This window comes from Equus caballus, unplaced genomic scaffold (assembly GCF_041296265.1).
Source record: "Equus caballus isolate H_3958 breed thoroughbred unplaced genomic scaffold, TB-T2T haplotype1-0000340, whole genome shotgun sequence".
Taxonomy (NCBI): Eukaryota; Metazoa; Chordata; class Mammalia; order Perissodactyla; family Equidae; genus Equus; species Equus caballus.
The window spans coordinates 176,070-203,824 of NW_027221872.1; the positions used below are offsets into that span (position 1 = coordinate 176,070).

At 39.5% G+C, this 27,755-nt stretch overlaps 1 protein-coding gene across 47 annotated transcripts in view; it reads right to left on the reverse strand.

The window, feature by feature from the left end:
- LOC138922045 (ral guanine nucleotide dissociation stimulator-like) overlaps positions 1-23,631 on the reverse strand; it is a 91,649-nt gene extending 68,018 nt beyond the window's left edge. For 5 of the 47 annotated variants that reach the window (XM_070258873.1, XM_070258830.1, XM_070258827.1 and 2 more), the window contains exons 1-5: positions 23,355-23,532; positions 22,231-22,402; positions 21,879-22,083; positions 21,270-21,325; positions 137-231 (exon numbers count right to left, since the gene is read on the reverse strand). The gene's annotated coding sequence lies outside the window, so the exon portion shown is untranslated. Of the gene's footprint in view, positions 1-136; positions 232-3,345; positions 3,829-21,269; positions 21,326-21,878; positions 22,084-22,230; positions 22,403-23,354 lie in introns of those variants that run through there. The other 42 variants (XM_070258874.1, XM_070258839.1, XM_070258835.1 and 39 more) reach the window with 28 other exon arrangements.
- Positions 23,632-27,755: the final 4,124 nt, after the last annotated feature.

The window sequence follows — 27,755 nt, forward strand, 5'->3', positions numbered from 1 at the left end:
CAGAGTTGTAGGGAGGACCAAATACAACAGCACAGGTTATCAGGTATAAGGCATTACATTGATTCCTTATGTTTAAAACAAAAAGGCAAACCATTTTCTGGTAGCACATAGGGCTATAACGAGCATTAAAACCAACCTTTAAATAGAAAACTTTATTTTTAGATGATCCAGGGGGTCTTTCTTCCAAGATCAGCCTAAGATTTTTTTGGAGGAAACTGTATTCTCATTGTCCTGAAATTTGAAGCAAGAAAATTCAATCATTTAAGACCATTTGCCTATTCTGACTTGTTGATGAGAAATCACCACTACTGCCACCCTTTTAGCCTCTGAAGGGATTGTAAGCTTTGTCTTGATTTGATGGCTCAAAAATAAAATCTACCAAAGGCACGTTTTCTAAGCCTTGTCTGGCTCTACCCATTAGAAAAGTGTGAGCTACTGTTCTATCAAAACTAATTATATTTTAAATCTACAACCAAGTCTCAATTACCAAGGTTAATGGGACTACATGCATACATAATTCTCTCTTACATTTATACAGTGCTTTTAACTTCTTCAAAGCACTTTTCACTGTACTGCATATATAAAACAGAGGCATTTTTTTAAATCCACAAATAAGGTAAAAAATAAATCTTAAGATCAATAATTTCAACTTTGTACCTGTCAAAAGCTATTAGAACTTGCAAAATTGTCTAATAGGACTTTCATTGCCCTACTCTCCTCTCGACCCCTCTCAACTAAGGCCAGAAAAGACCGAAAGATCTGGAGGAATCTCCAGAGGAGAGGAAGCCAGAGAGGGAAGGAAGCCAAGGACCTGGGCCATCCACAGCCTGGATCATTAGCTCCAGCGTAATTGAGAATAACTGACTGTATGTGTGACTATGGCCAGAAAATCCAGAAAGAGATGAAAAGGCAAAGAAAATGACGTGTGAGTAACAGTATTTACAGGGTCTGTCTCTGTCATTCTCTCAACAAGCATTATTGAGTGCCTACTGTAATGACAGGTGCTTTCAACAAAGAGGATGGACACAGCAATGAACAACCCAGGCAAGACTGCTATTTTCATAGTGATGACCTTCCTGAATGGTGCAGACAGACAACAAACACAAAGACACACAACTTCACATAAACAGATAACTTCAGGTGGCACTAAGCTCTGTGGAGTCCATAAACACAGGAATGTGATAGAGCCTTGGGGAGGGGATGCTGTTGTAGATAAGGTCACCAGGGAAGGCCTCAGGGTATCTGAGCTGCAATCTGCGAGAAGAGCCCACTCTGTGCAGGTCTGCAAACCAGATGATGGAATGAGTGAACTCGCCAAATATGCTAGAGGGAGAGGGGTCCAGGCCAGTTTCAAGAGGTTCCAGGAAAGTCACTGTTCTGTGGTTATTCACTTTGTGTCCTTTTGGGGATATTACTAAAACCTCTCCAGGACCCCGGATTTATTGCCTCTACAATGTGAGTTGCTAACACTGATCACCTGGACAGGGGAGCGCTGAGAAATAATGGGTAAACAATTGTGAGGAGCCACATAAATGCTAAATAATGCTCACGGTAATAAGCTTTTATTAAAGTCAGCACCTTGACAGGCAGCTCACAATCGGATACCTTGGCAAATGTGTGAATTGACGTGGCTGCTCCCTGTGCACACCAGCACCATCCTTTAAAACAGAAAAAAATAAATGAGCCTATGGTCATGATATTCGAAGTAGTTAGTGATCAAACAACTGTCTGGAGAGAAAGCTGGTGTGTGAAGTGTACAATGGGAGCAGGAAGATAACGGCACATCACAGCCCAGCTCACGCAGAGGACAACTCATGAATTGACTGGATGCTTGCTGGTGCACACACCATCCACTCCAGGGTGGTATTCTAACCCCATCAGGACTAGGTGCTGCCACCAAAAGCCCCAGCAGACAGGAAGGGGAGTGAGAAGGAGCCAGAACAGAAGCATCTCTGGCAGCAGCCCTCTCTGGCCCTCTTGGCCTTGGAAAGCCACCCCTGGGGGAGGACTGAGCAGCCACCACCAAGGGCCCTACCTTGGAAGGGCACCAAGGAAGTGGTGGGGGGGGGTGTGAGGGAGGAGGGATGAGCATTGCATTTCTCCCTATGAGAATGAAATATCCCAACGCCAGGAGAGACTTCAGTTGTCGTTATAACTGAGCCTCCCCACACAGAGATATGAGTCCACCCCTTAGAAGCAAATCTTCCTCCCCCAAAACCTCCCCCCAAAATATAACATTAACATCACAAAAAATGAATTCTTTTTTGTGGGTCCTACCATCTCTTTGATATAAATACACAAGTGCCTAAACATTCTTTCCCATCTCCCATCCCACATCGGCAATCAGATTGTGACACACACACACACACACACACACACAAGCACATGCTCACACAAATACCACACACACCCAATTCCTTTGTTAAGCCCTGCCTCAGCTATTATAAGGTACCTGTGGAGTGTAGGTCACATAGCAGAAAAGTTTAAATTACTGTTGCTTCTACTCTGAAAAGCAGACAGGAAGAAAAGACAATAAAAAAGAAAACACTTATTTTAATGCTGAGACTAAACACTCTACTCCACGTTGACTGAGGTCACTTTCCCACTGTGGGATGGGGAGAATCGAGATGATCTCTGAGGTGCTATGAACCCACAGTGCAGACTTCATGTTTTGAGGCTTGACTAGAAACGACGGGGACGTGAAAAAGAACATGGCGAGATAATCCTAGTCTTCAGGAAATTATGGTTTAAACTGGGCTGGAGAAAGACCAAGATCCTCAAAAAAATCTAATTGATTTTAACCAAATGGAGTAATTTTAAAATGTTAAATACACTGGGATATCATATTAAAAGTATTCTGGGAGAGCATGCCGCATGGGACGTGGTAAGTGCTAAATTTTCTGCTGCTAAGGGAGGCATTCCTATCTGCCAGTGTCTCATGCTGCTCAGACCTGAATCATTCATTTAGGTAGACCATTTGTCCAAGTGCGTCATTTCCCAAAACAGCCAATGAAGGAATCCAGGGAGAACTGTCCTACGGAGATGTGGTCATCCTCAAGGCCAAATCAGTCTAGACTAAGATGGTTTTTAGCAAGACTGCCCAAAGGGCTTCTAGACTTTGTTTGGTAAGTGTTGTTAATGCCTTGGTAACAATGGACTGTTGATAAGGTGGGAGATAATGTCAGAAGGAAGGAAGGTACCCGCTCACATCTTTTGCTTTTAACTTAAGCTAACCCATAAAATCCATTATCAAACCCCAAGGAATGCTCCCAATTATTGTCTTGGACCCTTCATTTTGCTTTGCTTTGTTTTTTTTTTTTTTCAACTCTCTATTTCTGTTTTTACCTGGCACTGACTTGCTTGACTCCTCTTCTCCTCTCAGCTTCTGGCTCTGTGCTCCCCCTTTAGACTTGATGAGTAATTTTGGTTTTCCTGCTTTTCACCTTTGGCACCCCTTCAAAAATGGGTTAGGTTTATCTTCTGGCTCTTTTTACTTCTGACTGCTTGGAAGTTTGGATCATACTTAGCCAAGTTTTGATCCCAGGACCTTTCCCTGGCTTTGACCTGTCTCAGTGGCATCTGTGCTGGGCTTGACTCCTCCAGGTGAGGGCGTCGGCAAGAGGGAGGATCAAGCAAAGATCAAGCAAGGAAACAGGAAGAATACCTGGCTCGGCTTAAACTGTGCAGGGCACTGAGGCCTTGCTGGCCGTCCAGTCTCTGCCTCCTTCTTCCTCTGCTGCTTTCATTCCCTCCCGTCTCTGACTTCCAATTTTTATTAAGTTTCCACCTTCTGACTGGTCAATCCTCTTCTAGCATCCCTGTGTAAGACTGAAATGGGAGTGGGAGTGATATCCATTAGCCAAAATAAGTTCGAAAGCTGGGAGAAACTGCTGAATCTCTGGTGTCTTTATAGCACTTATCAAATCCCAATTAACCATATTAGTTGGCAAACTGCTCTGGCTTCCCAGGGAGTCAGCTGGTAGGTGAGTCAATAAATATCTGTCAGATGAATGGATGCACACACACTAGTTGTGTAGCATGGCATCAGGTACTTTAAATAATACAAAGTATAAGACTTCATCCTTGGCTGAAGAAGGACATCTTCTCACGGCCATTCACAAAAGGACTGTTTGGAAATATCACCAAGCGCTAGACCAGCTTCGCTATTTCTTCTAGAAAACAAGAAGAAATCTCTTGTTTCAAGACATGTTTGTGTCATCTCTTAATGCACAACTGGCTTCATGTGGGCAAAAGGGAACGTGAGCAAAGCCCTGGTTAAAGCATAACAGACACCCTTGGGCTAATGAACTGTCGAAGGTATTAGTGTCAGCGGATTTTCTACATACTGCTTTGTAAAGAGCAACACGCATAAACCATAAACAAGGAGAATGAAGTGAGCACCCACAGACACACCACTCATGTCAAATCATACAATGTTGATATCACCCCAGAAGCCTCCACTCTCCTGTCTGATAATCTTTCACTTACTTTTCTTTATAATTTCATCACCTTTATAGACTCCCATAAAACATTTAGTTATATCCAGTTTGGGGATCAAAATAGATTAAAAACCAACAATTGCAGGTGCATTCAACATTGGACATGAAAAAGAAAACTGGTTTTTTAATAAGATACTTGAAGTGTACACTTTCCGTAGGTGATCAAGACATTTACTCTTTCGTCCATTTTTATGTTTGCTGACTGCCAATCACTCTACTCCTTAATACATCAAAGGTATTTTTCCCAAAGCTGCCTTTTGTCTTACACTAATGCTTTCCCGGACTCAAGTGAATTTTGAAGGAGATTGAGCTCATCATGATGAAATGGATGTTGACATTCCATAACCATCATTGTAATTATTCCTAATTTGTACTTTGCTTCAAAAACTCTCTTCCCTTGCCCCCTAAAGTCTGTACTTTCAGAATAGCATCTACAGCTTTAATTATACCTGACAATAAACTACTCTCACCACAAAATCTTGTTAATCACGGTGTATGTTACTATCTTCAAATATCCTGTTTTTTAAAACTGCATTTATATGAGGTTCCCAAAGAGTTACAATATTAGCAATGAATGTTTTAACTGTTTCTGTAATTACTGTCTGTAATTACTACAAATCAAAGTTATACAAACTTTGGATTGGAGGCTGGTTGAATTATCTACCAAACTGGGGTGAATGGTCCTTTAATCAACCGTATACTGAACAAATCTACAGAGTAAAAACTGAGATGGAATTTGAGTGACTTGGTGTCCATCGAGAATCGAATCTGATGCTGTAGTGTTAACAAGGGACTTCAGGTCCAGAATAATTCTGTTAATCACACTTCTTCCAAATTAGTCAGTTAATATTGTGGGTCCTGACGAGACAGGATTTAGGAAGACAGAGAGCGGTGGGGAATGCTCCTGGTGATAGGATCCTTAGAGCAAAGGACAGAAGACAAAAGGAGAAGGCTGTATTCGTGAGAAGTGAGCTGGACCATAGCCGCTATAATTATAAGCTTATAATGTCACCACACTGCTTTCTGTAATGTAATATTTTTGTTGTCTGTTATTTTCCTTGATTCAGGTTTTGTATTTTTCATGATGTAATAGTGAGATCTAGTCTCATTTTTCTGTGTATTTGGATACACTGAGTAGAGTGCTCTGGCTGAGTAAAGAGTTTCACATATGGGAGACTTGAGAAACAAGAGTGGCAAGAAAAGTTAGGTCAGATTATGAAAATTCTTAAAATGTTTATATTGGACTTAATCCTTCAGAAGTCATTTAGTGTTCTCTTTTCTTTTTTTGTAATTGAGAGCACCAGGAGGAAAGGAGTGTTTTTGATGATCTATTTTATTTCTTTCTCTTTTCTTGGAGGAAGATTGGCCCTGAGCTAACACCCGTGCCCATCTTCCTCCATTTCATCCGTGGCTCACCTGCCACAGCATGGCCTGATAAGCAGTGTATAGGTCTGTGCCAGAATGGGAACCTACAAACCCCAGGCCGCCAAAGAGGAGCACACAAACTTAACCTCTACACCACTGGGCTGGCCCCATTTTTGGTGATTTCTAAGGGGTAAAAACTAGGCAGGGAGCTTAGGTAAGATGATATAGCAAAAATTCAGGCATTAAGAAATAAGGTTAGACTAGGCTGGCGATGGCGGCCATGGATTGGAAAGGAAGGAAGGATGGATGCAGCATCATAAGGGAAAAATTTGCTTCTTTCCCTTTGTCTTTTCAGCCATTTGGGCTTAACGGTGTTCAGTGCTCCTGATTTATTTCCCTTCCCATTTATATTTTCCTTCTTCCCTTGATAATCTACTTTTGCTTTCCCATTTTTCCCTCTCTTCTCTCCTTTGCTTGCGTTCTTATCACCTTCCCTGATAGGACGATGACTGAATCAGGCAGGTAGACATCAAATGGGAGATCTGAGTAGAAACTAACTATAAGATTTACTAATTAGAGTATGTTGCTGCTTAAAACATTTTTTTAACCTTTCATCTGCAGTTAAAAAGAAGAAAAGAAAGGTGAGGAGGCAAAAAAGGAGTAGAGAGGAAAAGGGAGAGACTCATTTATCCATCCATTCAAGAAGTGCTGTGTTTCCAGAGAAAGAGAGGGTGCCAAAGAGATCGAGAAACACCACACAATAATTTGTGTTATTGTAGTTGTATCACCTATTTCCACTTCTAACTCAGTTGGGTAAAGTAGAGATGCCAGATGGGAGGCTAAAGACTAAGGTGACATGGGCAGTCTCCCTCCCTCCCTTATTGCCTGCTGCTTCTCATATCAAAAGATGGAGTCTACATCCCTCCCCCTAGGCCTCAGTGACTGGCTCAACCAATAGGATGCTGTGGAGTTGACTTTCTGGGACTTCTGAGGCTAGGCTGTAAGAAGCCTGGTCTTTTGGAATATTTCCTCTTGGGATGCTTTCTTTTGGAACCCAGCCACCACTCTGAGAGATGCCCAAGTCACATGAAGAGGCCACATGCAGGCCCTCCAGTTGGCAGCCCCGAATAAGATAACAGCCAGCATCCTCAGCAAACACAGAAATGAACCATCTTGACATCCAGCACAATAGAGGCAAAGAGGATTTCAGCCCAAGATGACATCTGACTGTACTTCCTAGGAAACCCCAAGCAAGAACTGCCCAGCGAATCCCAGCCAATCCACAGAACAATAAGAGACAAGAATAAGTTACTGTTTCAAGCTACTCCACTTTGTTGTGGTTTGTTATACAGCAATAGATAACTTTTTTCATCCTTACATGAGACACAAAGAATCTCGAAAGTCTGAAGATTCATCATGCCACCCGGAATGCATGTATATGTTTTACGTATTTTTTTCCTTTTAAAGGTCACTTTCTTATTCATTAGCCTTGAAATTGGAATTTGAATTGGCCTTGATCAGAAATCCTAAGAAATGCTTAAGCAAATAGTTTAAGCACTATCATATTTTGAGTACCAGCTCAGGATAAAGTGGTATTGATGTGACAAGAATAATGGATGTGTAATTAGAAGATGGAGTTTAAGTCCTAGTTCTGTCATTTATTACTGTGTGGCCTACAACAAGTTATTTAACATTTCTGCTTCCTAGTTTCCAATGCTATAATGTAATCGAAGGTATTTAGTGATGCATGACAAAACACAGACATTCAGTGAATTTCCATTTCTTTCCTTCCTATGAAAGTCCTGTACTCATAAGTGCAACCATATCAGAGCCTATCATACTGCTTCCTAAAACTAAATATTTTTATTATGTATCAAGTATTTCCCTTGATAACTATTTCATAAGCTTCCATAGTGTTGCCTTTACTAGTGTGATCTGCCTCACTTTTCCTGTGGGATAGTTTACTTAATAGATTTTGGGGACTCATTCTGTTGCTGGATTCTTACAAAGACTCTTTTGTGATAACCTTCTTTGGTTTTCAAGGACATGACCCTGTTTCTCGAGTGTGGTTCCCTACTGTAGCATAAATGTTAACAAGTTAAATGCATATCACATAAGAATTTTAATTGTTCATCATATATCTATGTATTGAAATATAGAGTCGAATTGATATAATTGGTAACATTACCCATTTGCTTTGATTTGAGATGGCAAGTGATTGAAAAAATTTTTAATTCAGAATTGAATTACCTTGCTTATTTGAATTTATCATTTTTGCATAATTAGGATGAACTAATTTAATTTGCAGTTATCCTTAAATGACTTAACTGATGTCAGCTGAGGTTCTCAAGGCCACAGGATTATGGAGTCATGCTGAACATCACTCTGTCTCTTAGGGTTGGAAGTACAAGTGCACCTTGTGAAGCCTGGAGACAGCAGTTACAAGCTTGATTTTTTCTCCATTAAAGTTTTTTTTTCTGTTTTGTACCCCTCACCTCACTCTAGGCTGCTTCATGTTTCCCAGAAGGACCACATATTGCATTTGGAGGTGGTCCTCCTTTTCCAACTTTGTTCTGATTTTATGTCATTTTTACTTGGTGTTGAGCTCACATCTCAGTTCTGCAAAGGAAAGCTGGTTATTTATCTGGTAACTTATGGATGGAATCCCCAAGACAGTGCTCTTTATAGAGACTGAGGGTCCTTTAGCAAATATTGCTTTTTGATGATGCATTTTAATAAGCCTTTTAAAAATCTGGATACCAGACTACTGGCTAGGGTACTTGGAAGCAATAATTTTAAAATAGTGTTTTTCAAACTGCAGGTCCTGACCCATTAGTGGATTATGAAATAATTCTAGAGGGTGTGACAAGCACTTAAAAAACAATGAAACAAAATGGAATAGATAATATTAGAGTGTATTACACGTAAAAAGGTAAGAACAGTTTCATAAAATTTTTATATTCTTTTGGTGTGTGTGCGTATATACTGATTTACGATAAAAAGTAATTTATAGATTTATTTTGTGAGTTGCCATCAAAAGAATTTGAAAGTCACTGCCATGGATTTAAAGTTATCTGAAACAGTTTTGTAATATAGCATTTTGAAATGAAGCCCCAACAATATATGTAAGAAATAAAAGTGTAGATAGGTTTTAGTTGCAAATTTAAAAGGGACTGTCAAGTTACTTTTCCTGAGAAGTCTAGCCCTGGGATGACTGGGTATTTTCCAAAGGGCCAGGAACCAGTTATCCCAATAAATGGTAGCGGCCTAAATGCTCTCTCCCTGGGAGGCTCTGAGGCAACGTTCCTCATCTCACTTGTAATGCTGCTGTTGCCCTGCTGCAGTGGCTGTTGGAAATACTGCGTCTTCCCTAACCAGATCAGAAGGACCCAGTTTTCCCAAAGTCTTGGTCTGCCAGAAAGATGGCATTGCACTTCTCCCCGATTTGTGGGACCTGCACCCAGCTTGGAGAGCTGGAAAACTCCAGCCCTTAACTCCCCTCTTTGCTAGGGAACCACGTTTTCCTTCCCACTGGGTCCTTGGAAGATGGGAAGCGGCAGTAAGGTGACTTGTGTTTTATCCACACCATGTGAGTCTGTGTTTTTGTGTGAAGGCTGACTCATGTGGAGGAAAGTTCTCTGCCTAGAATTATAAAATTAATGCTAATCAGAGTAATGCAGCATCCCACTTCCAATCTGCTAATGAGCTTTGGGGAGAGATGGCACATCTTCCTGCAGCTGATGGATGCCCCTTTTAGAGGATCTACGACATCCTCCCCAGGTCTTCACTCAGCTGGGCTAACACACTTCAGAACAAAAGAATCCTCAGGGCAGGATGGGACCCCTTGCTTTTCTGGTTCTTGTCCCTTGAATTTTCCAAACTTCTCCTCACTTTTCAGTCTACTCTCTCTGCCACTAAAATGGCTGCCTATTAAACTCATCAGTGGAATCTGCCATACTGTGTCACTTAAACTTTTTCCATCTGCTTATGGTTTTTACTTGTTTTTCATAGAAAGCCCTGACCTAAATCTCTACTCTTCTTTTATAATGCTTTCCTTTTGACCTTACTACTGCTGAAAGTCAACCAAACTCATACATCACTGTCCCTCCCCCAATCTCCATTAACATTATCCTGTTATCCAGGTTTTTAACATACACTCAAGAGATTGTCAACAAAAATGGACTAAACCTTTGCATGGAACTTCTCTACCTCCACATGGGCCATTTTCAAGAATAGGAGCTTTCAGATGAATTAACAATGTAGATAAATTTGTTACCAACACTAGAATCTCATTCTAAAATATTTTCTACAGCTCAAAACATGGCATAAGGCAGATTCCTATTTAAGAGAAAGGGCCTTCTTTTAAGTTGTCTTGAAGATTCTGAGACTGTCCTTAAGAGCAGTGCTATGAGAGGATATGAGGCACAATCTCAGTCACCCCAAGAGTTAATTTAAATGGAGAAAGTGAGATGGTTTCCCAAAGCACTGGAATTGATTTTTCCCTGAGTCTCTCCATAGTTGTAGATTCTGATAATCACAGAAGAAAGAGAAGGAAGAAACTTGGTGTTCCTTCTAACTGCCTCATTTCACAAACCAAGAAATTGAGGATCAGAGACATGAGGTCATTAAAGTCATCCAGTTACTTAGTTGCTTACTTCGACTAGGGTGGTTTCAGAAAGGATGCAAAAAAGTACAAGTATTTGAGAGCTACTTAGGGACTGTATTAATCAACACTGTAATAATCAGCTCTGTGTCCTTGGGTGCTGCGACAGCTGGGGGTCCACTGCTGCAGCTGAGAAATAAAGTGTGAGGAACAAACAAAAACTGAGGGAGTCCATCGCCACTAGACCTGCCTTATAAGAAATGTCAAAAAGAGCTCTCCTGTCTGAAATGAAAAGGCAAAGGATACAAAGCTTTAAACAAGTTGATAAATAGATAAAATCAGAAAACTGCAACTCTGTATCAGAACATGTTAGTAAACAATTGTGATGCAAATGTTAAAGGGAAAGAAAGCATTAAAAATAACATTAACCATTCCAATTTGGTAACAAATTCGCAATAAAGAAAGAAATAATTTTGACAACAAAAATAGCAAGGGAAGAAGAAAAGGACAGAACTTGCCTAGTCAAATGAAGGAAAAATGCTATCAGCAGAAAAAGAACTATCTCATCTGTGAGACCTTTTATACAAACCTCATGGTAACCACAAAACAAAAATTAAGGCAGAGTCACGAAACATAAAAAAAGAGGAAACTGAAAAACACATCACCAAAAACCGTCAAGCTGAAATTGTAGTGAGAAACACAAGGAAAAAGAAACAAAGGAAACATAGAGCAACCATAAAACAAAAGATAAAATGGCAATAGTAAGTCCCTATATATCCATAATCATCCTAAATGTAAATGGATTGAATGCACCAATGAAAAGACAGAGAGGCTGGACAGGTTAAGAAAAAGACCCAAAACCAGCCAGACTTACAAAGAAAAAAGGGAGAAAGCTCAAATAAACAAAATCAGAAATGAGCGAGGAGAAATAACAACAGACTCTGCAGAAATACAACAGGTTATAAGAGAATACTACAAAAAACTATATGCCAACAGAATGGATAACCTAGAGGAAATGGATAAATTCTTGGACTCCTACAATCTCCCAAAGCTCACTCAAGAAGAGGCAGACAATTTGAACAGACCAATCACAAGGAAAAAGATTGAAACAGCAATCAAAAACATCCCAAAGAATAAAACCCCAGGACCAGATGGCTTTCCTGGGGAATTCTACCAAACTTTCAGAGAGGATTTAATACCTGTCCTTTTCAAGCTATTCCAAAAAATTAGGGAAGATGGAACACTTCCTAACACATTCTATGAGGCCAACATCACACTGATACCAAAACCTGACAAGGACACCACGAAAAAAGAGAACTACAGGCCAATATCACTGATGAACATAGATGCAAAAATTCTAAACAAAATTTTGGCAACCAGAATTCAGCAATTCATCAAAAGAATCATACATCAGGATCAGGTGGGATTCATACCAGGGACACAGAGATGGTTCAACATCCACAAATCAATCAACGTGATACACCACATCAACAAACTGAGGAATAAAAACCACATGATCATCTCAATAGATGCAGAGAAGGCATTTGACAAGATCCAACAGCCATTTATGATAAAAAACTCTGAACAAAATGGGCATAGAAGGAAACTACCTCAACATAATAAAGGCCATATACGACAAACCCATAGCCAACATCATACTCAATGGGCAAAAACTGAACGCCATCCCCCTGAAAACAGGAACGAGACAAAGGATGCCCTCTATCACCACTCTTATTCAACATAGTACTGGAGGTCCTGGCCAGAGCAATCAGGCAAGAAAAAGGAATAAAAGGAATAAAAGGAATCCAAATAGGGAGGGAAGAAGTGAAACTCTTGGTGTTTGCAGACGACATGATCTTATATATAGAAAAACCCAAAGAATCAATTGGAAAACTGTTAGAAGTAATCAACAACTACAGCAAAGTTGCAGGGTATAAAATCAATTTGCATAAATCAGTAGCATTTCTATACTCCAGTAATGAACCAACAGAAAAAGAACTCAAGAATACAATACCATTCACAATCGCAACAAAAAGAATAAAATACCTTGGGGTAAATTTAACTAAGGAAGTGAAGGAAGGACCTATATAATGAAAATTACAAGGCCTTTCTGAGACAATTGGATGACGACAAAAGGAGATGGAAAGACATTCCATGTACATGGATTGGAAGAATAAACATAGTTAAAATGTCCATTCTACCTAAAGCAATCTACAGATTCAACGCCATCCCAATCAGAATCCCAATGACATTCTTTACAGAATTAAAACAAAGAATCCTAAAATTCATAGGGGGCAACAAAAGACCCCGAATTGCTAAAGCAATCCTGAGAAAAAAGAACAAAACGGGAGGCATCACAATCCCTGACTTCAAAACATACTACAAAGCTACAGTAATCAAAGCAGCATGGTACTGGTACAAAAACAGGTGCACAGATCAATGGAACAGAATTGAAAGCCCAGAAATAAAGCCACACATCTATGGACAGCTTATCTTTGACAAAGGAGCTGAGGACATACAATGGAGAAAAGAAAGTGTTTTCAACAAATGGTGCTGGGAAAACTGGAAAGCCATATGTAAAAGAATGAAAATTGACCATTCTTTTTCACCATTCACCAAAATAAACTCAAAATGGATTAAAGACCTAAAGGTGAGACCTGAAACCATAAGGCTTCTGGAAGAAAACGTAGGCAGTACACTCTTTGACATCAGTATTAAAAGGATAGTTTCGGACACCATGCCTTCTCAAAGAAGGGAAACAATAGAAAGCATAAACAAATGGGACTTCATCAGATTAAAGAGCTTCTTCAAGGCAAATGAAAACAGGATTGAAACAAAAAAAAAAACCCACTAACTGGGAAAAAAATATCTGCAAGTCATATATCTGACAAAGGCTTAATATCCTTAATATATAAAGAACTCTCGCAACTCAACCACAAAACATCAAACAACCCAATCAAAAAATGGGCTGGAGACATGAACAGACATTTCTCCAAAGAAGATATACTGATGGCCAATAGGCACATGAAAAGATGCTCATCATCGCTGATCATCAGGGAAATGCAAATCAAAACTACACTAAGATATCACCTTACACCCGTTAGAACGACAAAAATATCTAAAACTAATAGCAACAAATGTTGGAGAGGTTGCAGAGAAAAAGGAACCCTCATACACTGCTGGTGAGAATGCAAACTGGTGCAGCCACTATGGAAAACAGTATGGAGATTCCTCAAAAAACTCAAAATAGAACTACCATATGACCCAGCCATCCCACTACTGGGTATTTATCCAAAGAGCCTGAAGTCAGCAATCCCAAAAGTCCTGTGCACCCCAATGTTTATTGCAGCACTGTTTACAATAGTCAAGACGTGGAAGCAACCTAAGTGCCCATCAACAGACGAATGGATAAAGAAGATGTGGTACATATTTACAATGGAATACTACTCAGCTGCAAAACAGAACAAAATCATTCCATTTGCAATAACATGGATGGACCTTGAGAGAATTATGTTAAGTGAAATAAGCCAGCGAGAGAAAGATAATCTGTGTATGACTCCACTCATATGAGGAATTTAAAACTATGGACCAAGAACAGTTTAGTGGATGCCAGGGGAAAGGTGGGGTGGGGGCTGGGCACAAAGGGTGAAGTGGTGCACCTACAACATGACTGACAAACATTAATGTACAATTGAAATTTCACCAGATTGTAACTAATCAATAACTCAATAAAAAAAAAGGGGGGGAAGGCCCCTTAAAAAAAATAAAATAAAAAATAAAGATGAAGACAAACACAAAAAATAACCAAAAAAAAAACAAAAGAAGAAAAAGACCCAAAAACGTGCTGCCTCCAGGAGACTCATCTCAGCTCTAAAGAAAAACATAGGCTCAGAGTGAAGGGGTGGAAGACGATACTCCAACCAAACGACAACCAAAAGAAAGTGAATGTAGCCATAATTCTATCAGACAAAATAGCCTTCAAGCCAAAAAAACAAGAGACAGAGATGGGCATTATATAATGATAAAGGGGATGATCCATCAAGAAGACATAACATTTATTAATATATATGCACCTAACGTAGAAGCACCAAAGTCTATAAAACAACTATTAACAGATCTAAAGGGAGAAACTGACAGCAACACCATAAGAGTAGGGAACTTACTACCCCACTTACATCAATGGATAGGTCTTCTAGAGAGAAAAATCAACAGAGAAACGTTGACCTTAAATGAAACACTAGACCAGATGAATTGAATAGATACATATATAATATTCAATCCAAAAGCAGCAGGATATACATTTTCTCTCAAGTACACATGAAACATTCTCAAAGATACACTGTTTGTTGGGAAACAAAACAACTCCCAATAAACTTAAGGAGACTGAAAAGATATCAAGCATCTTTTCCAACCACAATGGTATGAAACTAGAAATCAACCACAAGGAGAAAGCTGGAAAAGTCACAAATATGTGGAGCCTAAACAACGTGCTATTCATTAACTATTGGAACAACAACAAAATTAAAGGAGAAATGGAAAAATATCTGGAGACAAATGAAAAGGAAAATACAGTGTACCAAAATCTATTGGATACAGCAAAAGCAGTACTAAGAGGGAAGTTCCTAGCAACACAGGCCTACCTTGAGAAACAGGAAAAATCTCAAATAAACAATCTAACAATACATCCAAAAGAATCAGAAAAGAAGAAAAATGAAGTGACCAAAGTCAGGAGAACAAAGGAACTACTAGAAATCAGAGCTGAAATAAATGACATGGAGAGTAAAAAGAAAATAGAAAAGATCAGCAAAACTAAGAGCTAGTTCTTTGAAAATATAAACAAAATTGACAAACCTTTAGGTAGAATAAGACAAAAAGAGAGAAGCCTCAAATAAATAAAATCAGAAAGAGAAGAAATCACAAACAATATAACAGAAATACAAAGGATTACAACAGTATTCTTTATCAATGTTATAAACTACATTAACAAAATGAAGAATAAAAATCACATGATCATCTCAACAGATGCAGAGAAAGCATTTGACAAGATTCACCACATATTTATGATAATAACTCTGAATAAAATAATTATAGAAGGAAAGCACCTCAACATAATAAAGGCCATATATGACAAACCAACAGCTAACATTATACTCAATGGTATAAACTGATAGCTATCCCTCTAAGAGCAGGAACAAGACAAGGATGCCCACGCTCACCCTTCTTAGTCCTAGCCAGAGCAATCAAGTAAGAAAAATAAATAAAACATATTCAAACTGGAAAGGAAGAAATAAAACTCACTACTTGTGGATGATGAGATTTTACATATAGAAAACGCTAAAGAATCCATCAAAAAACTAAAAACAAACTAGCAGAAATAAAAAATCAAGAATATAATCCTATTTACAATCACAACAAAAAGAATTAAGTGGGTAGGAATAAATTTAACCAATGAGGTGAAAGACCTATACACTGAAGACTATAAGACATTGTTGAAAGAAATTATAGAAGACATAAAGAAATAGAAGGATATTCTGTGCTCATGGATTAGAAGAATTAACATAGTGAAAAAGTCCATATTACCTAAAGCCATCTACAGATTCAATGCAATCCCTATCAAAACCCCAATGACATTTTTCACAGAAATAGAAAGAAGAATTCTAAAATTTATTGGAAACAACAAAAGTCCCCAAAGAGCTACAGCACTCCAGAGAAAAAAGAGCAAAGCTGGAGGCATCACATTCCCTAATTTCAAAGTATACTACAAAGCTGTATTAATCAAAACAGCACGATACTGGCAGAAAAGCAGACACAGATCAATGGATAGCCAAGAAATAAACCCATACATTTAGGAACAGCCAATTTTCAACAAAGGAGCTAAGAACATACAATGGAGAAGGGAAAGTCTCTTCAATAAACACTTTTGGGAAAACGGACAGCCACACACAAAAGAATGAAAGTAGACCATTATCTTACACCATGCACAAAAATTAACTCAAAATGGATTAAAGACTTGAATGTAAGACCTGAAACCATAAAACTCCAAAGAAGAAAACGTAGGCAGTAAGCTCTTTGCTATCATTCTTAGCAGTATCTTTTTGAATATGTCTCCTCAGGAAAGGGAAACAAAAGAAAAAATAAGCTAATGGGACTACATCAAACTAAAAAGCATCTGTATGGCAAAGGAAACATCAATAAAATGAAAAGACAACCTAGCAATTGGAAGAAGATATCTGCAAATCATTTATCCAATAAGCGGTTGCTATCCAAAATATATGAAGAACTCAACAACAAAAGAACAAACTTTGTCAAGAAATGGGCAGAGGATTTCAACAGACATTTTCCCAAAGATATACAGATGGCCAACAGGCACATGAAAAGATGTTCAACATCACTAATTATTAGAGAAATACAAATCAAAACCACAATGAGATATCACCTCATGCCCATCAGAATGGCTATTATTAAAAAGACAAGAAATAAGAAGTGTTGGAGAGGGGCCAGTGCCATGGCCGAGTGGTTAAGTTCGTGTGCACTACTTCAGCAGCCCAGGGTTTTGCCGGTTTGGATCCTGGGCCTGGACACGGCACCACTCATCAAGCCATGCTGAGGTGGCATCCCACACAGCACAGACAGAAGGACATACAACTAGAATATACAACTATGTACTGGGAGGGTTTTGGGAGAACAAGAAGTAAAAAAAGATACACAACAGATGTTAGCTCAGGTGCCAGTCTTTACAAAGAAAACAGAAGTGTTGGAGAGGATGTGGAGTAAAGGGAGCCCTCATACACTGCTGGTGGGAATGTAAATTGGTGCAGCCACTGTGGAAAACAGTACAGAGATTCCTCAAAAACTTAAAAATAGAATGTCCAGGCATGACATCAGCATCACGGCGGAGTGAGCTCTTCCCTTAGACTCTCCTCCCTAAGAAACAATGAAAAGGACATTCATAAACCAACAGAGGACAGGCACACAACACAAAAGACATCTGAGAGACCCATGCAGCCATATGTCTGAAGGTGGAGGTGCTGGACCCCCCAGGAGGAAGAAGGAGGAAGTAAGGGGATCTCCTCTCCCTCCCCAGCAATGACCTAGGGCACAGGACCATGCACAGCTCTGAGAAAAGAGGGGCCTGGGGGGAGACTCTGTGGGAATGCCTTCGCTCTCCAAGTTCCCTCACATCCCATAGGAAAGCTCCACAGAGGAGGCTAAGCTATTGTGGGGTTGTCTTCATGAAGCCAGCACGCCAGGAGGACAGACAGCGAGGGCAAAGAGAGAACACCCACGGGATGGCACATGCAAAAGAAGTGCCCCTCCCCCTGCTGGGCTCACAAGCTCAGCCAGTCAGCCAGAGCAAGGGACCCCGTCTAGAGTGTCCGTGCATACATTAGCAAAGCAGCAGCTACAAGCAGGCAATCGCAGATGGGTCCTCTCAGCATAGATTCCAAAGGACAAGCACAGACACCAGGGATCACAGCAGGCTCAGAATACACAGCTCCTGAACCTCCTCCAGTGGTGGCAGGTGGAATCTGAAACCAGATACTATCTATGTGAAGGCACAAACCAACCCCATCAAATAGTATGAAGAAATATATTAATAGTCCAGACCAGAAGGAAAATGAAAAGCACCTAGAAATCAATCCTGAAGGCACACAAATTTACAATGTAAACGACAGAGAATTCAAAATAGCTAACATTAAAAAACTCAACGAGTTACAAGAAAATTCAGATAGTTCAATTAAATCAGGAATAAAATTAATAAACAGAGGGAATACTTCACAAAAGAGATTGACCCTATAAAGAGAAACCAATCAGAAATGTTGGAGATGAAAAACACAATGAGATAAAGAAAAATCTGGATACCCTGAATTACAGAGCTGACATTATGGAAGATGGAATTAGCAATCTGGAGGACCGAAATATAGAAAGGCTTCAGATGGAGGAGGAGAGAGAATTAAGACTAAAAAGAAACGAAGAAATTCTCTGAGAAATATCTGATTAAATTAGGAAATGCAACATAAAAACTATGGGTATTATAGAGGGAGAAGGGAGGGAGAAAGGAGCAGAAAGTCTGTTCAAACCTGGGAAAGGAGCTGGAATTACAAGTAAAAGACGCTAACAGAACTTCTGATTACATCAATGTAAAAAGACCTACTCCAAGGCATAGAGTAGTAAAACTGGCAAAAGTCAGTGACAAAGAAGAAATATTTTTAAAGGCAGCAAGGCAGAAGAAAATAACTTACAAAGACCATATCAGACTTTCAGGAGATTTCTCAGCAGAATCTTTACAGGATATGAGAAGGTAGAATGAGATATTCAAAATTCTGAAAGACAAAAACCTTCAGCCAAGAATACTCTATCCAGGGAAAAATATCCTACATATACGGTGGAGAAATAAAAACTTTCCCACATAAACAAAAGCTGAGGTAGTTCATCGCCACAAGACACCCCAAACAGGAAATGCTCAAGAAGACCTTCATACCTGAAAAAGAACAAAAAGAGTTCACAAAGCCTTGAGCAAGGAGATAAATAGGCAGCCAAAGTCAGAAAATTGCAGCTCTCTACCAGAACAGGTTAGCAAAAACTTAATTATGACATTAAAGATAAAGGGAAGAAAAACATCAAAAATAACTATAATCTTGTGATTTTAACCACAAAATCACAACACAAAACAGAATATGTTATGACCAACAAATCAGAGGAAGAGGAAAGGGATGGAACTGGCTTAGACCAAGGAAATAAGAGGCTATCAGAAAATGGTATATCTTATCTACGAGATTTTTTATACAAACCTAATGGTAACCACTAAACAAATAATCAGAACAGAGACACAAATGATACAAAAAAAAAGAAAACTGAGGGGCTGTCCCAGTGGCATAATGGTTAAGTTCGCATGCTCTGCTTCAGCCACCCAGGGTTTGCAGCTTCAGGTCCCAGGCACAGACCTATGCATCTCTCATCAAGCCCTGCTGTGCTGGCATCCCACATACAAAAAACAGAGGAAGATTGACACAGACGTTAGCTCAGCAACAATCTTCCTCAAGCTAAAAGAGAGGAAGATTGCTTACAGATGTTAGCTCAGGGCCAGTCTTCCTCACACACAAAAAAGAGAAAACTGAGAAAACCATCATAGTGAACTACCAAACTGAACTGGCAGTCCAAAATACACAAGATGAGAAACAAGGGAAATACAGAACTGGAAAACAAGTGATAAAATGGCAGCATTAAGCCCTTATATATAAATAATCACTCTAAATGTAAACGGATTGAATTCTCCAATCAAAAGACAGAGTGGTGGGATGGATTGAAAAACAAGACTCATCAATATGCTGCCTCCAGGAAACACTCTTAGCTCTAAAGACAAACACAGGCTCAGAGTGAAGGGACAGAAGATGATACTCTAAGCCAATGGCAAACAAAAGAAAGCAGTTATTGCAATACTTACGTCAGACACAGTAGACCTCAAGATAAAAACGGCAATGAGAGACAAAGAGGGGCAGTATATAATGATAAAAGGGACACTCCAACAAGAAGACGTAACACTTATAAATATACGTGTACCCAACAAAGGAGTACCAAAGTACATAAAGCAACTATTAACAGACCTAAAAAGAGATATTAACAACAACATAATAATACTAGGGGGCCCCAACACTCTACTTACATCGATGGATAGATCATCCAGACAGAAAGTTAACAAGGAAATAGTGGAATTAAATGAAAAACTAGACGAGATGGACTTAATAGATATATATGGAACATTCTATCCAAAAATAGCAGAATACACATTCTTCCCAAGTACACATGGAGCATTCAAAGGACAGACCATATGCTTTGAAACAAGACAGGCCTCAATAAATTTAAGAAGATTGAAATCACATCAAGCACCTTTTCTGACCAAAATGCTATGAGACTAGAAATCAGCTACAGGAAAAAAGCTGGGAAAGTGACAAATATGTGGAGACTACACAACATGCTACTGAACAACCAATGGATCACTGAAGAAATTAAAAGAGAAATCAAAAAATATCTGGAGACAAATGAAAATGAAAATACACCACACCAACTCATATGGGATGCAGAAAAAGTGGTCCTATGAGGGAAATTCCTAGCAATACAGGCCCAGCTTAAAAAACAAGAAAGATCTCACATAAGCAATCTTAAAATACAGTTAGAAAATGAAGAACCAACAAAGCCCAAAGTCAGCCGAAGGAGGGAAATAATAAAAATCAGAGCAGAAATAAATGAAATTGAAACCAAAAAAGAAAAAAGAATAGTAGAAAAGATCAGTGAAACAAAGAACTGGTTCTTTGAGAACATATGCAAAATTGACAAACCCTTAGCCTGACTCTCTAAGAAAAAAAGAGAGAAGGCTCAAATAAATAAAATTAGAAATGAAAGAGGAGAAATTACAACACATACCACAGAAATATAAAGGATTATAAGAGAATACAATGAAAAACTATATAGCAACCAACTGGACAATCTAGAAGAAATAGATAAATTCTAAGACTCATACAACTTCCCAAAACTGAATCAAGAAGAAACAGAGAATCTGAATAGCCCAATCACAAGTAAAGAGATTGAAACAGGTAGCTTAGTGGGAAACTACTTACCCTGACAAAGTTACCCACTCAAAGCTAACAGCCAACATCACAATTAATAGTAAAACACGGTATATTTTTCCTCAAGACTGACTTGATTTCTACTATTTCTACTTCTCCTTTTCCTTTAATGCATGGATCCTGCTAAACCTTATAAATCCACTACAATATAAAATAGGGAATGAATAAAGAGCTCACCTGAGGGATGTGCACTTTCTGTGGCTCCTGGGCGAGTACAGAGGACTGTGGTTCAGCTGAGGGGACAGAAAGAAGACAGGGGTCCTGAGATTTAGCTGTCTTACAGCTCTTAGATTCACCTCCTCAAATCTCAGCACCCCAGTTGGGGATCATCCTCCCCATAGGCACAGGGCCCTCTGGGCCTTGAAAAGGCACAAGAAGGATCATAGACAGGCAGCAACACCTGTCTTTGTGTGATTCTGAAATGACCATGGAGCTGAAATCTGCAGTTTTTTACTGAGTGAACATAAACTTTACTCGATTGATTTAACAATAACGCATGCGTCCTTCTGAATAACAGAAAGAAATAAAAACAACCGATTAGTTGAATTAAAGTACGCCAAACGACAAGACACTATTCCTTCATTAAAGTTAACTTAGCAGAAAAATACTCAGTTTGCATCATTTACCTATTTTTCTCAGTAATATTATTTAACCCCTGGTATACACAATCCACGGAAAGCCTAGTAAAAGAGATGGGAGGATTCAAGACAGGAATTTTTAATTGTTCATTTCAGCTGGGAAGTATTTCTCAAAAGGCCCTTTTGATAGATGCTTTTGGTAACTTACCTGTGAGAGAGTGAACTGTCACAAACTGCGTTTCCCTGGACAAGTCACTGAAATTTTCAGGCCCAATGTCTTTAAATCTTTCAAAAGAGTTAGAAGTAGGTGACCTCGGAAAACTCTTCACAGATCATCATTCTTGGATCCTGTGACATCAGGATAATGTCACTAATGTCACATGTGGTGGTGGACATGTGTGACAGCAGCGCATCTGTAAATAGCGGGGGCCATTTAAGGGGACTGGAGACAGAACTTCCTTCCTCTGCCTGGTTGTCCCTTACCCCCAGACCTTGCCCTCACGGCTCTCCAACAAAGCAGCCTTTCCTGAGCAGCCTGCCCCTGGGCCACCCAAGCTCACCTGTACTTCCCAGGGACGGCCCAAATGCCCCACTGTCACACAGTGTGGTGGCTCCTGAAGGTGGCATCATCATCAAGTCTGGTTCATTCTGGGCAGGGGGATCAAGACCTGCTTCTGATCTTGCAAATCTAGCATCTGCTCCTTTCTGGGCTCTTGTCTCTGCTCTGAAGCTCTGGAGAGAGGTCTAAGGTCAGAGGGGCGCTCTCTTCCAGGTAAGACTCCCTCACAGAGGCCCCCTGCTTCCTGCCTCACAAGGGCTGGTTTGTTTCAAGGCAACTGGGACATGGATCTGAGAAATAAATTCATTTTAGGGGCAAAAAGCCTGACTCTTGGAATTCATTATAATGTTAGACTTCAAGGACAGAAAGCCTGACAATGCAGAGGGGGCCAGGCACCTCTGTCTGACCCAAGGGACCTGAAGAGACACTAGAAATCCCAGGATACATGTGACACACGGTGGGATTCCATCCACATCCTTTCCTTTACATCCCTGGGGACGCAGGGACAGGCCATGTTCCTAAATGCTGTGAAGGCTGTAATGCCAGTCTTGGGCAGGTGTGACATCAGACAAAGCCTGAGACTGAAGCGAAGCACACCTGCCCTCGAATCCAAATTCCCTGGCTGGGAGCTCCTCACTCGAGCACATCGGGCCACCGACCCGAGCCTCGGTTTCTGGTGAAGTGGTTGTCAGGGTACATTAAACTATCCAGAAAAAAAAACAAAGCATCCTCTAACTATAACAGCAGTTGTCACTTACTTAAGGCTTCCTACCTGGCACTTGTCTAAAATAGTGATCTATGTTTCCAAACGCCGCCGTGAAACAATCATTATTAATATTTATAGATGAGAACCCTGACTCTCGTCCAGGTTCCTTCTGTCGCCCCTGCTTACAGCTGGCACTGACCGGGCCTGTAGTGCTCCAGAGCTCGGGCTCCACCGCAGACCAACGGTCACCGTCCGCCTGATAAACGCACTCCTCCCTCCCGCACCCACCGCCGCCGACACGGGCTTCTCTCCGGTCGGGCTGCAGGCGGGCTGGTCACACGATCCTCGGGCACCCCGGACCGCCCCGTACATCTGCGCCCCGGGAGCCCGAGGGCCGGGGTCTCCCCCATTGGCCTTACCCGCTCTGACGGCCCGCCCGGGTTTATACACCGCCGCGGGGGGCGACGAGGTCCCAGACACTTTCTGCTCCCATCCCCAAGCACAGGCACACCCTTCCCAGCTAGTTCCTCGCCCTAGGTGCGCACCCTGCATTTTCCGAGCACACCCCAAAGTTCCCCAACGGTTTTCTGGAGTCCTGAGAAGACAAACGAGGCGACTACGGCTGCACCTGCGCAGAAGGAGCGTGGCGTCCCCTTCCCAGAGTCCAGGCGGTGAACCTCACCTATTTAAAACTACATTTCCCATAGGCCTCCGCGTGTACATTTCAAGTCTCTCTTGGCCTTTCCACGAAAGCGGGAGGACGGTGTTCTTAAATCTCTCCTGCCCAGGGTCCTCCGAGCCTGAAGAGGTTAAGGGTTAAGCCTGAATTCTGCTGTCAAATGCAAAGGGTAATCCGCTATTGGCTCCCGATTAAAATAGCATTTTTTTTCATAAGTCATTTGGAGGTAATTGGGGAAATTTGAATACGGATTGGATATGGAAAATATTAAAATATTACTTAGATGGTGTGAAAAAAATTTGGAGTTATGTAGGAAAATTGACTTTGTAAAAAGAAAAAGACATGATGACTGAAGTAGTTAAATTATACAGCTGTAAAATTATAATTTTACAATTTTTCAACCTGGGACCTCCACCCTGTTCCTTTACAGCCGCCGGACCCACCAACCCCTGAGCCCCATCCTGGCGCGCCTGGGGCCCAGTGTGCAGATTCTACTGAGGGTCTGCACAGGTGCTCCATGTCACCACAAAAGATGGCTGCACATGAGAAACACTCTAAGAGTTTTAAAAAACATTTGTCAGTATCCCATTAGAGGAAATACATATTCCATTGCTTTGAAATGCAACATGGGCTGCTCCTGAGTCCACAGGGAGTATACTCATATTGATTAATTTGAGCCTATCCAAACATAATTCATCCTTTCTAATCTAATATGGTAAGGATCCACCCCCTTATGTGCTACCTAGTTTCTGCTTTATTGGGCAAGATCTTGAGTTCCTTTTGTGTTTTTGGTTTTTTAATTTCTGGATTTCTTGCAATTTTACTCTGAACATAGCTGTTTTTTTATTCCCATTATGGGCCTGGAGCCAGTAAGGAAGTTTGGACAGGGCCTGAGGATAGTGTGTATCTCCTTCAGGGGTAACTTATACTAGGCTCACCCCTTAGGATTTGGAGAGAGAGAGAGAAGTGAGAGAGACACTGTCAGAATTCAGTTACTCTTCACTTCTTTTTCTAAGCTCCTCAAAGCAGTGACTTTTAGTATACCTTAAAGGCCTTAAAATTGCAGAATGTGTGGCAGGTACAACAAACTTGAACTGTCTAATAAGCCTCAAAGCTGTGCAGAGGCAAGTGTACACCTGCCAGGCAAAGTGCACAGAGTATAGAATATCTGTTCTGACCAAGTAGTAGTATATGTTTGACCATATCCTTCTCCTCTGATAATAACTTTGGGCTTCCTAGATGCTCGGTAAATCCATGTAAGTGAAGGAATACAATTTATTCACCTTAATCTTGACCTCACACTGAGTCCATTCTAGCAGTAATTGGGGGAGGTGTACTTACCTGGCATTCACCCTCATATGGGTAGTGATCATTTTATAAAATATTGAGGAACTTAATGTCCCTCTTGAAGATATTCTTGTATTCAAGCCTTATCTGAGTGAGTAATTGAGGCAATCTATTGAGAGCCCCAGTATATTGGATCACTTTTCAAAGTGTTCAGACACCTCCATCTGGGAACTGTTTCTCTCTATGCCTGTCAATATTAGATTAGTTTTATCTTTTTAGGGTTTCATGCAAAAGGAATCATACAGTGTATTTTTGTGTGGCTTTTTTTTCACTCAGGATAATGATTTTGAGATTCATCCTATAGTTGAATACCAGCAATGAAGGAACAGCCTCACACAGGGAGAAACAACTGCTTATGAAATCAAGGGAGACTCATTGTGCCCAATGAGTTCAGCTATATCTGAATCCAAATACATGTAATCATTCCAATTTCCAGGTTCCTAGACTTTCCCAGTAAATGTCCCAAATCTCATCTAATACACCTCCTCAAATTGTGGATCTAATAGCTATTGTAATTTTTTGAAGAAATAATGTCCAAAACTTCCCAAAGTTGATGAAACAATGTTAATTTACACATCCAAGAAGCTTACTGAACTCCAAGTAGGATAAATACAAAGATATAGTTTTACCTAGACACATCATCGTCAAACTGTTGGAAGCCACACACAAAGAGAAAACCTTGAAAGAAGAAAGGGAAAAACAACTGAACATGTACAGGAGAGCATCAACATAAATAATATCTAATTGCTCATCAGAGAAGATAGACCCTAGAAGGCAGAGAAATGGCATATTCAAAATACTGAAAGAAAAAATGGTAACGAAGAAATTTTTTATCCAGCAAGACTATCCACTAATTATAAAGGTGAAATAAGGACATTCTTAAATTTAAAAAGACTGGAAGAATTTCTTGATATCAGAACTGAATTGTGAGAAATACTAAAGGAAATTCTTTGGGCTGGAAGAAAATGACATCAGACAGTACCTCGAATCAGCTGGAAGAAATTAAGAGAGCCTTAAGTAATAAATTTCTGGGTTTTAAAAAAAAGAATCTATAAATATATTTTCTCATTTCTTCTGTTAAATTCTTTAAAAGACATGAGATTGTACAAAGAAATAATTGTAACATTGTAGTATTGGTTTGGTAACATATATAGATATAATATATATAAAAATAATAGCACAAGAGGGGAAAGTAATAGAGTTACATTGGAGGAAACATTCTATATTTCATAGGAATTAAGTTAATATTCGTTTGAAATAGACCATAGTCAGTTAAAATGCATATTGGAATCCCTAGCACAGACACTAGGAAAATAGCTCAAAAACAGTAAAAAATATTCAATAGAGGAATTAAAATGATATACTGAAAGATTTATTTAGCACAAAAGAAGTTAATAAAGGAAGGACAAAGAACAAAAAAGCCTGAAGACATAGAAAACAAATAGCAAAATGGCAAATGTAACTCTGATCCTATCAATAACTGCACTAAATGTGAATGGTCTAAAAATCAATAAGAAGACAGAGATTGGGAAATTGAATAATAAAGCAAGATCCAACTACATGTGATCTACAAAAGACACATCTTAGATTCAAAGACAAACAGAAGTTGAAACCAGAAGGATGGAAAAGACACATCATACAAATAGTTACCAAAAGATTGCTAGAGGGTTGTATTAATACTGGACAATGCAGACTTTAAAACAAGACATATTATTAGAAGCAAAGAGGGACATATCCAAATGACAAAATGTCAATACATCAGAAAGATATAAAAATTATCAATGCTTACAAATCTAACAACAGAGCTTCAAGATACGTGAAGTAAAATTTGACAGAAATGAAAGGAGAAAGAGACAATTCAACAACAATACTTGGAAATTTCAACTGCCTCCTGTCCATAATGGATTAAAAAGAGGAAAGACAATCAGCAAGGTTATAAAAGACTTGAACAGCACTATCAACCAAATTAAATTAAGTGACGTGTATAGATCACTGCACTCAATGACTACAAAACACACATTCTTTTCAATAGCACATGGAACATGCTCCAGGATAGACCGTGTACTCAGCCATAAAATAAATTCAACAGATTTAGCAAGAATGAAATAATATAAAATATGTTCTCCAACCACAATGGAATGTGAGCTATCAAGAATGGAATATATTTGGGATATCCACAAACATTTGGAACTTAAATGACATCCATCTGAATAACACATGAGTCTGAAGTGAATGAAAATTTAAAAAATAGAATATCAAAGTCTACGGGATGTGCCTAAAGCAGTACTTAGAGAGAAATTTATAGTATTAAACACCTATAGTGGAAGAGAGGAAAGTCTCAAATCAATAATTTAAGTTCCCACCCTAAGAAAGGAAAGAAAGGAAAATAAACCAAACTGAAAACAAGAAAAAGAAAGGAAATACAAAAGATTAGAACACATGTCTGTGAAATACAAAACACAAAAATCAATAAAACCAGAAATTGGCTGTTTACCAGATAAAGTTGACTATCCCTTAGCTAGCATCCCCAAGGAAGAGAGAAGATAGAATTTACCAATATCAGAAATTATAAAGGGCCACCCACAGAGAAATTAAAGGATTATAAGAGAATATTATGAACAACTTTATGCCACAAATTAGACAACTTATAAGATATTGGCAAATTCTTAGATCCAAATTTCCAAAACTGACTGAAAGAGAAATAGAAAATCTCCATAGATCTGTAACAAACAAGAAAATTAAATTAGTAATTAAAACCCTTTCAGGGAAGAAAAGCCCAGATTCGGATGACTCA